General features: G+C 37.9%; 1 protein-coding gene and 1 non-coding gene across 7 annotated transcripts in view; one reads left to right on the forward strand and one right to left on the reverse strand.

Annotated features, from left to right (window-relative positions):
• ASCC3 (activating signal cointegrator 1 complex subunit 3) overlaps nucleotides 1–12,912 on the reverse strand; it is a 340,865-nt gene extending 327,953 nt beyond the window's left edge. The window contains exon 1 of one of the 6 annotated variants that reach the window (XM_026002925.2): nucleotides 12,610–12,912. The gene's annotated coding sequence lies outside the window, so the exon portion shown is untranslated. The remainder of the gene's footprint in view (nucleotides 1–12,609) is intronic. The other 5 variants (XM_026002927.2, XM_026002926.2, XM_026002928.2 and 2 more) reach the window with 5 other exon arrangements.
• On the forward strand, nucleotides 7,921–8,051 carry LOC112923212 (small nucleolar RNA SNORA38). The gene has a single exon (XR_003235640.1). It is a non-coding gene; the product is annotated as a small nucleolar RNA SNORA38 (small nucleolar RNA).
• Nucleotides 12,913–12,919: the final 7 nt, after the last annotated feature.

Here is a 12,919-nt window from a genome sequence, read left to right on the forward strand (position 1 = left end):
AAACACAAATTTGGATTAGCAACAATCTGGCAAAGGAAAAAGATTGTTATGATCCAGGGTTAAGGTTTTATAACATAGGGACAGTAGGAGGACAATGGAGTCTAAATGATGAGAATAATTAAATTCTGGATTTTAAATCCAAACAAAAGGAAAAAACATTCCAGTTGGAGGTCTTAAAGACACATCGTAATGTTCATGGTTAAAGTTCAGTTTTATAAGATGACAGTGAATACACATTAAGATAAACTGTCCTGGAGTGCCTAGGTGGCTCAGTAGTTGAATATGCCTTCAGCTCAGATTGTGATCCCGGGGTCCTGGGATCGAATATGAATAAATAATTAAAATCTTAAAAAAAAAAAAAAAGATAAACTGTCTTATGTAGCAGTTGTTACCTCGGTAATTTTTATTCCATATTGTATATGACCTACTAAATGGCAAATGAATAAATGAAAAAAATCCTAAAATAATAAATATTAACACCTTAGCATATAATTTATAAATGACTAAAACCCAAAAGACTATTTTTATTGGCCAGAAGTACTACCTGTGATTATCTGAATGAATCTTCAGAATGATTAGACATATGTACAGATAAAAAAGAAAGGTCTTGAAGAAGTTAATTGCCCTTTTAAACATTCAAATAGGGAAGAAAAAAATCTGATTTTTTAGAAAATAGATTTCAAAATAGATTTTCCTTTGTGAAATGTTATTAACCAACAATCAGTGGGCTAAAATTCTAGTATAAATTATTCCAAAATATCACATAGTAAGTCTTAAGATCCTTCATATTTCAAATCTGTTTCTAAATTCTAAAAAGGGCCTGTTTGACAGTAACTTTAGGAAAATATAGTTACTGTAGTTTCCATTATAAACAAATAACAAAACCTCCAAAACAGCCAAACTCTATTTCCTAATGAAGATAAAGCCAGCCAGATAAAGCTGTTGGCAATCATGGATACTAGAAAATTACCAGGGTGGAGGAAAGAGGGGTGGGTTGTCAAAGGTCAAAGTGATATAATGTAGGAAAGGGATGATAAAAACACTCAAATGATGGGAGGAGGCTGTGAATAGAGTAAAAATTAGAATTTAAAATTTCAATATTTAGAATTATATGCACAAAAATCAGATCTTGAAAAAGAAACTGGAATATTTACATTTTACTTCTAAAAAGTGACTTAACACAGTCAAGATCAGAATTTAGAAAATATCAGCCTTCATAGACATATTATAATATAATCCTGTATTATGCCATTTCAGAAAGGGGTAATTTTTCGCAGTAATTTCTAATTTGTACATCATTGCCATCAATTAGTTAATAAGGTAGAGTCACATCATAGACACATTCACTTATTTGAATCAACCAAATAAAACAGGCCAAATAAAAGATATAGACAAACAAAAACAGCAACACTGGAAATTTTGGCACTATTTCATATACTGTATGTTTGTTCCAGAGTGAATGAGGAATAAGCAAAGAAAAATGATGCTCCCTTCATGTCTGAATCACCATATGCATCTCAAACTGTGAGCATCCTGCTACATTGCATGATTCCAATGTTTAAAACTATGCTCCCTTAAAAAAAAAAAAAAAGATATACAGGGCATCTGGGTGGCAGGTAGGTTGAGTGTCAGACTCTTAATTTTGGCTCAGGTCATGACTTCACAGTTGTGAGATCAAGCCCCCCTGTCAGGCTCCTTGCTTAACATGGAGTCTACTTGAGATTCTCTCTCTCCCTCTGCCGCTCCCCCGACATGAGTGCACTCTCTCACTCTCTCAAAATAAATAAAATCTTTTAAGTATATATTTTTGTGTGAACATATGTATTTATATGTATTTTTGTACACACACACAAACACATACATCATGGCCATTAAATACAAGCCAAGGCGAAGGCAGACAATCACTGATGCACCCAGGTGTCCCTCTTTTTCTTTTTTAAGATTTTATTTATTTATTTGAGAGTGAAAGAGAGGGTGCAACACAAGTGAGGAAGAGCTTAGCAGGGAGTCCAACACAGGGCTTAATTCCAGGACCCTGAGAACATGACTTGAGCTGAAGACAAATGCTTAACTGATTGAGCAACCCAGGTGCCCCTATCCTAACTCATTCTGAAACAAGAAGCAACTGCTCTTCAACAGTTTCCAATCAAATTAGAAATCATGGAGAACAGTGAAAGCAAAGGAAATATAAAAAATATATACATATACACTTTTTATATAAGTCAACATATATATAATGGTTTATTAAAAATGATACTTATATAAGGTTCATACTCTCTAATTTACCTCCCCCAACTAATTACTTACTTATATGAACCCAGGTTTCCAACTCTAGGAAGAATGGACCTAGTTAGGCTCATAACTATAAACCAAAGTCTTTATATTATAAGAGACCCCTATAATTATATTAATTTTACTTTTTAAGGATAAAGAAAAGCTTTTCTTTAAATGCCCTTGAAAAAACAAGTGTCCAACAAAACGTATCAGCAGCAGTCATGAACAAGAAGAATATAGTCAGAAAGCATTTCACAAAGACTAAACAAGTTCACATATTACTCCAGAAAACACATACAACAGATACACGACACACTAGGAGTGCTTAACTCTCTTGACACTGGTCCAGTTGAAAAGGTCCTGGGTCAGATTACCTGAGAAAAGCAGAATTCTCATTCCACCCCAAACTATGGGCTTCTAGAAGACAAATGCAAACAATTTCTGTCTGTCCCTTAATAAAACCTAAATTCACCAAATCAAAACTCTAGTGATTCTCTAGCCTTAGCTGTTTAGAGAAAAGGGTTTTTCTGACCTTACACTTGCTCCTGTGTGTTACAGCTGTATGGAGCACTATTACATTTTCCAATATGAGTTTTTTTTTTTTTTTTTTTTGAAATCCGACTCAAGCTTTTACACCCAAACAACTAGGATTATCCACTCTGAATCCAAAAAATATTAATCAAAGGGTATGATCTTAACTTATTGTTTTGTGCACAGTAAAGGAAATTCTTAAATAGCCCTAACACTGACATATAAAAGACGTTAGCACACACTCACTACCCCTCTTTCTCAAGTAGAGAAAAACACTAATTTCAGGACTCAAATTTATTTATATGATAAACAAAAAATATAAAAAACAGAAAAGTCAGTTACTCACTAGACATGAATGCCTTTCTATGTACAAATACACAAAGAGTAAAAATTTTATGATTTTACTACACTGCATTTAATATATATGCTTTATTTAATCTTCCTGAAAAAACCTATCCCAGGGACCATTATTTAACACTCAAGTCTGAATTGTTTATTTCAATATTTATGAATAAAAACTTTACTACTGATAAAAAACCAGAGCACTCTCTTTTGCTTTGCTGTGATATCAATTAGAAATATGCCCTGACAAAGTCCATGAGAATGTTTTCTCCGTGCTTTGTTCTGAGTTGAGCCATCACTTCCTTATAAGACTTCATTCTAAGCTACTCAGAGCTTCCTAAACTGAGAAAAACTGTTTGAAAGAGTCAGGCCTATTAGTTCTCATTCTTTCCAATATTCTAATTTCTAGGCCATATTTTTTTAGCAATAAATTATATATTTTACAATCGAGAGGAAAAACAGGTTTTGACAATGATATCCCCTACCTTTTTAAAACCTAATTGCTGAAAGAAACACCATGCTTCAAAAAGCATTACAAACATATTTTTAAAATTCATTTTCTCTAATGTTTTAAAAATTATAGCATGTAACCTTAAATTTTTAAATACTAATGTAGTCATTTCTCTAAAAATTCCCGGTTAAGAATTTTTAGTGAAGATATTAGGAAAATCATAATATCTGTTGGCTTTTTAAATAAAAGTGACATCTGTGTAGGTTGAACTATGTCTTCCAATGTTTTATAAAAATTCCCAATAAAAATTCCATCCCAATTTATAGACAATAAATTACTAGATGTTGCTTTCTGATCATAAATGTACTTTTTAAAAAAACTATCTGTACTTAAGTTATCAAATTTAAGCACTCTTTTCCATATTAGTGACTTCAAAATAGGTGAACACACCAGTCATCATACTTTAAGTTTTCTCTTCACCAAGTTAATCAGTTCCATTTCTTCACATCAACCCCCTCATTATGTCTTGGTTATATCTTGTAAATTGCAGTATTTTTTAAAAGAGAAAGATCTGAAGCATATAAGGCAAAAATTTAAACTTGTTAAATCTGTATAGCAAGTATATTAGCATTTGTTAATTTATTTTCTGAAATTTCCCATATTCTTGAAATATTCCATAATTAAAAGTTTAATTAAGTGTCAATAAATACAGAAGGCTAAGAAGAGAGATAATAGTTTTAAAGCATCAAACTGAATGTTAAATCGTATGTTCTGAAAATACTATCTGTAAATTCTTTTTTTTAATATTTTATTTATTTATTCATGAAAGACAGAGAGAGAGAGAGAGAGAGGCAGAGACACAAGGCAGAGGGAGAAGCAGGCTCCATTCAGGGAGCCCGACGTGGGACTCATCCGGGGTTTGGGGCTCGATCTGGGGTATCCAGGATCACACCCTGGGCTGAAGGCGGCGCTAAACCACTGAGCCACCCTGGCTGCCCTTATCTGTAAATTCTAAGGTTAATGAGACTGAACATTTGAACACTGAGCATCTGGGTACTTGTTTTAATGTTCCCACACATATTATGCATCAATGCCATTAAAGGGAATAGATAATAATAGGTGACCAAATTTTTGAAATAGGTACCAGTCTTTTTAAAAGGTTAAAGAGAAAAAAAATGAATACAAAGTAAAAGATTAGATAAGCCCATCATAGGAGCACACCTTAAGAGACTATTTGTAAAGACTTGAAAAACACCAGCTCCCCAGGGTCAAAAAGTAAACTTCAAGATGGTAATCTAACCAAGGAAGACTTTAAACCTAATCAGTTTTCAAAATATCTGAAAAAGAACCAAAGTGTTCTTTATCCCACTCTTTATTCAGCACCAATAAAAAATATACAGCATTTGGTGAAAACTTTTTATTCATTCATTAATTCATTCAAGAAAAATGTACTCAATAGGTATATGTGATAAAACTGCTCAAGTGAGGGACGCCTGGGTGGCTCAGCAGTAGAGCATCTGCCTTTGTCTCAGGGTGTGATCCTGGAGTCCCTGCTTCTCCCTCTGCCTGTGTCTCTGCCTCTCTCTATGTCTCTCATGAATATATAAATAAAATCTTTAAAAAAATTGCTGAAGTGAAATTGTTTCTTCTCTCCTTATTACTAATATTTTCTTTTTTTTTAATAAATTAATTTTTATTGGTGTTTAATATTTTCTTTTCTACTGATCATCTCCAAAGCCTAAAAATACAGTATAGGAGCTCCCATACTTAAAAACCTCCACTGACTCCACAGCCCTCTTCAATTAACACCCTACTTTTCAGCTTATCTACAAAAAAATTCCATTCCAATCAGACTTTTAGCTCCACTGTTTCACCACAAGAGCTATATTAGTATCACAAATTATCTCCACATTGCCAAATTCAATGTTAATTCTCAGTTCTTGTTTAATTCCGGTCAGTTTTTGACCTAGCCCTTGTAGAGACAGTTGCCTCACTTTGCATCTAGAACACCAATATCTCTTGTTTTTTTTTTTTATCCAACAATACTGGCACTTTTTTCTCCCATTGGTTCCTCCTTATCCTCCTATCCTTTAAGCATTGCTGTGTCCCAAGAACAGAGATCAAGACCTGCTCTCCAGCTCCACTTGTTCCTTAGGTGATCTCATTCAGTCTCAAGTCTTTATGTATTATTTATATGCTAATTCCAAATTCTTAACTTACACATCCTGTACATCTCTCCTATACTCCAGATTTGTATACACATTAGCTCTTCCACATCTCCACTTGTATGTCTAATAGGTCAACTCAAGCTTAGAAATATCAAAATTGCTCTCTCACTGCAAATCTCCTCCAATGGTCTACCTCACTTAAGTGATCACAACTCCATTCTGCCTGTTGGCTCAGGCCAAAAAAACTTGGGAGTTATGCTTTACTCATAGCAAACTCTCCCAATTCTACCTTCAAAATATTTTCAGAATCTGACCTCTTCTCACTATCACCCTTTCTTCCCTGGTGATTATTACAATTCCCTATCTAGTCTCCCAATTTTCATCCTTACTCTCTAACAATCTTCCACACATAAACAAGAATGATTCTTTCCCCAAACAGGTAACATTTGTGGCTCCTCCTCTGCTCAAAACCCTTCAACGGTTTCCCATATCTCTGAGTAAACTTCAAAATACTTAAAAGAACTTAACTTTCTCTTACATTTTGATGTGATCTCCTGTAACTCTCCTCCTGTTATATTGGGACATCCATATTGGCCTTCTTTCCACTGATGTAACTATACAGATCTCTGCATGAACACTTCTCTCCCACATGCCACATAGGTAGCTCTTTCATTTCCTCAGGTCTCTGCTCAAATGTCTCTTTGCCAGAGAAGCCTTCTCTGATCACCCTATCTAAAATGGCACCCCCTTTCTTGGTCCTTCTCTTCCATCCAACTCACTTTACTTCATGGCATTTATCACATGACACACGTTTCCTGGGTTTTCATCAGCTTCATCAAACAGAATATGAGCCCCATGAAGGTGAGAATCTTGCTTTGTTCATTAAAGTATCCACATTATCTAAAATACTGTTTGGGGCATAGCAGGTCCTCAGTAAGTACCTGCGCAATGGCCAGATGGATAGACTGACAGGAAGGATGGCCAAAGTGGCCATAAAAAAGGGCCAGTATTTACATATATGAATACACACACATATGTGTGCACACAAAAACATATATATAAAATAAATTTTTTTACATCATCTTCATTTCAAGACCTCAAAAATATTTTCCCACATAAGTTAATTTAATCATCAGTTTATTTTAGTCTTGAATAAGAGATATTTTACAAACTAGTAAATTTTCTCAAACACAAAAATAAAAACCTAATGTGGTTTATTCAACTCATGATGCCACTCTTCTCAAAGAACTCAATAACTTATACATGCAAAAATTTAATTCTAAAATTAATATTTAAGCACTTTCTAAATATCAGGCTAATGGAAAACAAAAAGCAATGATAAAAGCTGACAGTAGCTAGAAAGCCTAGGCTAGGAGTGGGCTCAGAAGGAAATCCATAATAGAAGAATGTAGGAACAGCTTTCAGTCACCTGATATTTCTTAACTAACATTTTTATTATATTCAATAAATACCAAGTGAATAGCTCTGAAAAACTGGAGCTGTATCAATCATTTTTACAAACTCCCTAACAGCTCTAATTTCTTCCCAAGCTAATAGACAAAATCAGTAACTTAGGACACCAACTTTTTCGCTTTTTAAATCAATGACAAGGCCTCTACTTTGCTTACTTCAGACTGACCAGACAGCATTCATGGGTATTAGTATTTTTCCTTGCTTCAAGTCAATTCACTGAACAGTCTCACAAAGCCAGCAATTAATCTGTGATTCTTTTCAAAAGTGATCTTTAAGTTATTTCTGTTTCCCCATTTGCAGAGTACAGACAGTGCTAATATTTTGCAAAGTTTCCTTCATTCCTTAAAGAATGCTCAGAAAGACCATTTAGCAAGCCCCCTTGGTGCTGAAAGTACTGCTTAAATCAGGTCTAATTTAGAAAATGCATGCACACTGGGAAAAGATGCATTGAAATTATTTTTTTGCAAACTGAGTATCATCTTCATATTAAGTTCTTATAAATCATTTATGTAGTGTTTTAGAATTAAGTTTTTTAAATCAAGATGAAGGTATATTTATCTCTGCTGATGTTTAAGAGCAGATTTTAACATTTTTATAGTGTTTCATCTGAGTGGCCTGTTGGGCATTTTACTGACTCTCAAGAAAGTATATAAAGAAATTTTTCTAAAAAAACAAATAGAACCCTCCAACAACAGGTGTGTCTGTGTGGTTTTGTCTTTGGACACATAAGAATTAGAGGCAAAGAAACATGGATTTGGAGATGTCTGGGGCCAGCCTTCTCACTGTAGGCTCAAGATCAACATTCAAAATATGAAAAAAAAAAAAAAAGAGGAAAAGGAAAAAAAGGAAAATTGTCTCATTAATAAGAATTTCCTCTCTTGGAATGGAATATGTTTTCCTTTATCAAAATCACATGCAATGTGTCTTAGCGACACACAATTAAATAACTTGCTAGTCACTGACTTAATTTCAAAATGACCTAGCAAGTCTCTAAAAATGCTAGAAAACTGGGGCGACTGAGTGGCACAGTCAGTAAAGATCTGACTCTTGATTTTGGCTCACTCAGGTCAGGATCTCAGAGTTGTGAGATGGAGGCCCGCCCACTTTGGGCTCTGTGATAAGCGAAGAGTGGGCTTGGGATTCTCTCTCTCGCTTTCCCTCCTTCCTACACACGCACAGGCATGCACACTCTCTAAAATAAACAAATCTTTAAAAAAATAAATAAAAATAAAAATGCTGGGAAACATTAGCAACTGCCTGACTACCCATAATTCTGAGGCTAAATCCCTCCCTTCTTTTGAAGTTCTGCTTTAACAGAACAGAATTAAAAATTAAGAGGCTTTTGAATTATATGGTTAGAGTAAAAGTTCTCCAATATGAATTGATTGCATTGGAATCACTGGCATTTCTAGCATTTCTAGACATTCTAGATGTTTCTAGACACCATGCCCAGAAATTTTGATTCAGTACACCTGAAAACCTTTGGTTTAGTTATTAAGTAAGTAGGTATGAACTTTCTCTCCTTCAAATATAAGTATTTCAGGACGCCTAGGTGGCTCAGCAGTTTAGCGTCTGCCTTCGGCTCAGGGCGGGATACTGGAGGCCAAGGATGGAGTCCCACATGGGGCTCCCTGCATGGAGCCTGCTTCTCCCTCTGCCTGTGTTTCTGCCTCTCTCTCTGTGTCTCTCATGAATAAATAAATAAAATCTTAAAAAATATATATAAGTATTTCTCAACAATGATCTTATTAAACCATATCCTGACAATGCTTACTGCTACCTGTAAATTTATTACATGTTAATAGCTTTTTAAATTATGTACTTCTTCCAAATTCCACCCTTATTTTTCATTCAGTTCAAACCTTTGATAATGAATGAACTTCCTACAAATTCTCTTTGAAGAGAATCACAAAAGTAAAAGAAGATAAACCCAAAATTCCCAAATCAGAAAGATAAAATGAGACTCTATCTTAATTTACTCCCCAAGAGTTAGTCTATTCAAATAACAATGAAAAGCAAAATAACATAGTTGAAAGTAAAATAAAAATAAGGAGAACTGAGTTCAGATGTCCCATTTTTGTTGATGATAAAAAGTCAGCTAACTTCTCTCTATATCAACTTTCTGATCCATAAAATAAAGCAGGATTTCAAAATGATTTTCTACACCCCCTTCAGGTTGAATGATCTGATTAAATCAGAATATTCAAAGATGGATTAAATTGCATTAAATCTGAGTAACAGAGTTTCAGAAATAAGACAATTTGTAAAGCAGATTATCATAGCGAACAGCAGAAAAGTGAAACTGACCAAACAGCGAACATTCTCAAACATACTTGCTCATCTACATGCAAAAATGGAGGACTTAAAAGAGATGGTGTATGCTAAATGAATGAACATTTATATAGGGCTGTCTACTTTAAGCAAGGCATTATACTAGGCAAAAAGATGTAATAAGTAAGTATCTACTTTAAAAAAAAACTATGTATGAGATAGACACATAATGCCTACCTTCTTCTTACAATTACTAAATACATAAGATACCTTATTCTTTCCTCTTTGGTAATTATGCATTTTTTCTTTCCATAAATGTTTGTGTTTGTTAAAATTTCAACTTCAGATAGATATCTTCTCAAAGTTGAAAACTGCCACATTATATCAAGATATACTTTGCACTGAAAGAGCTTATGCTAACTACCTCCCCAGAGAGGTACTATGGGGCAAAATGTTTACTTGTCAACGAGTACCATACATATTTCTGATGATATGCTTTGTGCATATAATTATTGTGAATTACAAGTTATTAACACACAGAGATCCAATGAGACCAATGTAAAAACTGGAAAGATAAAGTCTTTTTCAGGTAGAAACTGACTTCTGATTGTGAATTTTTTAGTTAAGGATACTTTGCAAAAAGAAATATAATTATTCCTGGGGCTCCTGGGTGGCTCAGTCAGTTAAGTGGCCAACTCTTGATTTCTGCTCAGGTCATGATCCCAGGGTCATGAGATCCAGTCACATGCACTGGGCTTCCCACTCGGTGGGGGGTGGGCTTGAGACTCTCTCTTCCTCTGCCTCTGCCTCTACCTCTGCCACCCCTCACACAAACTCCCTCTGTCCTTCTGTCAAAAAAATAAATCTTAAAAAAAATTTTTTTTAACTGGCAAAACACTGGCATCGTATACTTTCTTTTTTTCTTCCAAAGATTTTATTTATTTATTCATGAGAGACTTAGAGACAGAGAGAGAGAGAGGCAAAGACAAGGCAGAGGCAGAAGCAGGCCTCAAGCAGGGAGCGAGGCGGGACTCGGCAGGGGGTCTCCAGGATCAGGCCCAGGGCTGAAGGCGGCGCTAAACCGCTGAGCCACCTGGGCTGCCCTGTATATTTTCTTTTTGATCAAAGGCAAAATCAAGTCATGCTGTTCAAGTAAAATAATCTACTCCTCTTTATTATTTTTTTTAAAGATTTTCATTTATTTATTCATGAGAGACACACACACACAGAGAGAGAGAGAGAGAGGCAGAGACACAGGAGGAGGGAGAAGCAGGCTCCATGCAGGGAGCCCGACGCAGGACTCGATCCCGGGATCCTGGGATCACGCCCTGGGCCGCAGGCAGGCGCTCAACCGCTGAGCCACCCGGGCTGCCCAATCTACTCCTCTTTAGAGGCCAGTTATGTATAAACATTGACAATAACTTATCCTCATGAAAAGCCACACTTTGGTTCACTAGAAATCCACGACAGCAAGAGGAACCCTTCAGTCAAGGTTCTCTGGAAAAAGGATGTGAGACTACAGAAAGTTCCACAAGCACAGACACTGTCTCTCTCTTGATTTCCTAGGCCTAGCACAGTGCCCTGCACGTAGGAAGACATGAATGAATGAAATGATTAAAAAAAAAAATTGGTTCAGCAGGGATCAAGAAGGCTAAGCCATGAAAAATTAACTCATTCAAGTAAGATTATTTAGCCTACACTTAACTGGCATCTCTAACGAGCATTTTTTTCTCATGCGAGACTATTATTATAGCCATCATTAAAAGATGTGTGAACAGGGATCCCTGGGTGGCACAGCGGTTTGGTGCCTGCCTTTGGCCCAGGGCGTGATCCTGGGGACCCGGGTTGGGGTCCCACGTTGGGCTCCCAGTGCATGGAGCTTGCTTCTCCCTCTGCCTGTGTCTCTGCCTCTCTCTCTCTCTCTCTGTGTGTGTGACTATCATAAATAAATTTAAAAAAAAATTAAAAAATAAAAAGATGTGCGAACAGAAGCGAAGTCCGGCGTAGAATCAGAAGCTGAATTCTTAACTTCTCACAACACTTTGAAGATGGGAGAGAGAGGAAAAAAAAAAAAAGTATTTCACTCCAAGAAACAAGAAATCTAGTGATAGAAATACCGGCTATTCGATCTAAGCCTACGTAGGGAAAGAACATAGGATTCCTAGCTTGAGTGTACGTGTGACACCACCCATACCAACCTTTCAGCTAACACTGAAATCATGCTTCTTTTCAACCAGAGGTGAGCAAAATACACGAACACACTGCATTCAACAAATAAGGTGGGATCCCTGGGTGGCGCAGCGGCTTGGCGCCTGCCTTTGGCCCAGGGAGCGATCCTGGAGACCCGGGATCGAATCCCACGTCGGGTTCCCGATGCATGGAGCCTGCTTCTCCCTCTGCCTGTGTCTCTGCCTCTCTCTGTCTCTCTCTGTGACTATCATAAATAAATAAATAAATAAAATTAAAAAAAAAATAAGGTAACTTATGATAAGAGGAAAAAAAAAAAAAAGGCTATTTAACACAGCTGCCCCCGTAACCCACCACACCTCCCTCACGTGTGCAACACGTTTACTTACTTCGAAATGACATTCCAGACTCAGCGTTTACCAAACTCACCCACAATTCACCATGATCAACGCCCTAACCGGATTATTTACTTTTCGGTGTGGGGGTAAAAAAAAAAAAAAAAAAATACAAAGCAGGTCTTTTCCCCAAAATCTACGTGAAGAAAACGAGTAAGTTGCCACGGCTTTGAAACTGAAGAAAGCAACAACCCTCATGAAAGCAAACTGCCCACGCACGGGGAAGGGCAATCTCCCCCATCTGGTCACGTCGGGGCCTAACTCCCGGGCTCATGTCTTGGATCGCCGCCCCGACCTACAGATCCCAAGGGTGGGGACCAGACTGTCCGGAGACCACCCACAGGACGTCGGGCCCCACGAGGGGTGACAGCCCGTGGCTCGCCCCCCGAAACCCGAGGGGCCGTCGGGCCGCGTCGCCACCCCCGGAGCCCCCAGCCTCCCGCCGCCCGCCGCCCGCCGCCCGCCGCCTGCCCCGGGCCGCGCCCCCCTCCTCCTCCTCCCACACCCACCTCCTCACCTCTTGGCCCCGGCTCGCGCGCTTCCCATCGCTCGTCAGCTCCTACCTTCGCGTCCCCCCCTCTCTTTCGTTTTCATTTTTCCTTTCCACGCCGGGTGGGGAGCGAGCGGAGGGCAGAGCTGAAGACGCCAGTGGGCAGCCGCCGCGCTACGCCTTCCTCTGCAGCCCCCCCGAGCCCGCCGGGGTCGCCCGCAGCCACAGAGCGCAGCGCCCCGACCACCGTCCCGACCCACACGGCCGGCGAGGGGCGGGGCAGGCGCGGGCCTACACGTCACCCGCCCGCCGCCGCGCCAACGTCAGCACGTCGGCT

Source organism: Vulpes vulpes, chromosome 1 (assembly GCF_048418805.1).
Source record: "Vulpes vulpes isolate BD-2025 chromosome 1, VulVul3, whole genome shotgun sequence".
Lineage (NCBI taxonomy): Eukaryota > Metazoa > Chordata > Mammalia > Carnivora > Canidae > Vulpes > Vulpes vulpes.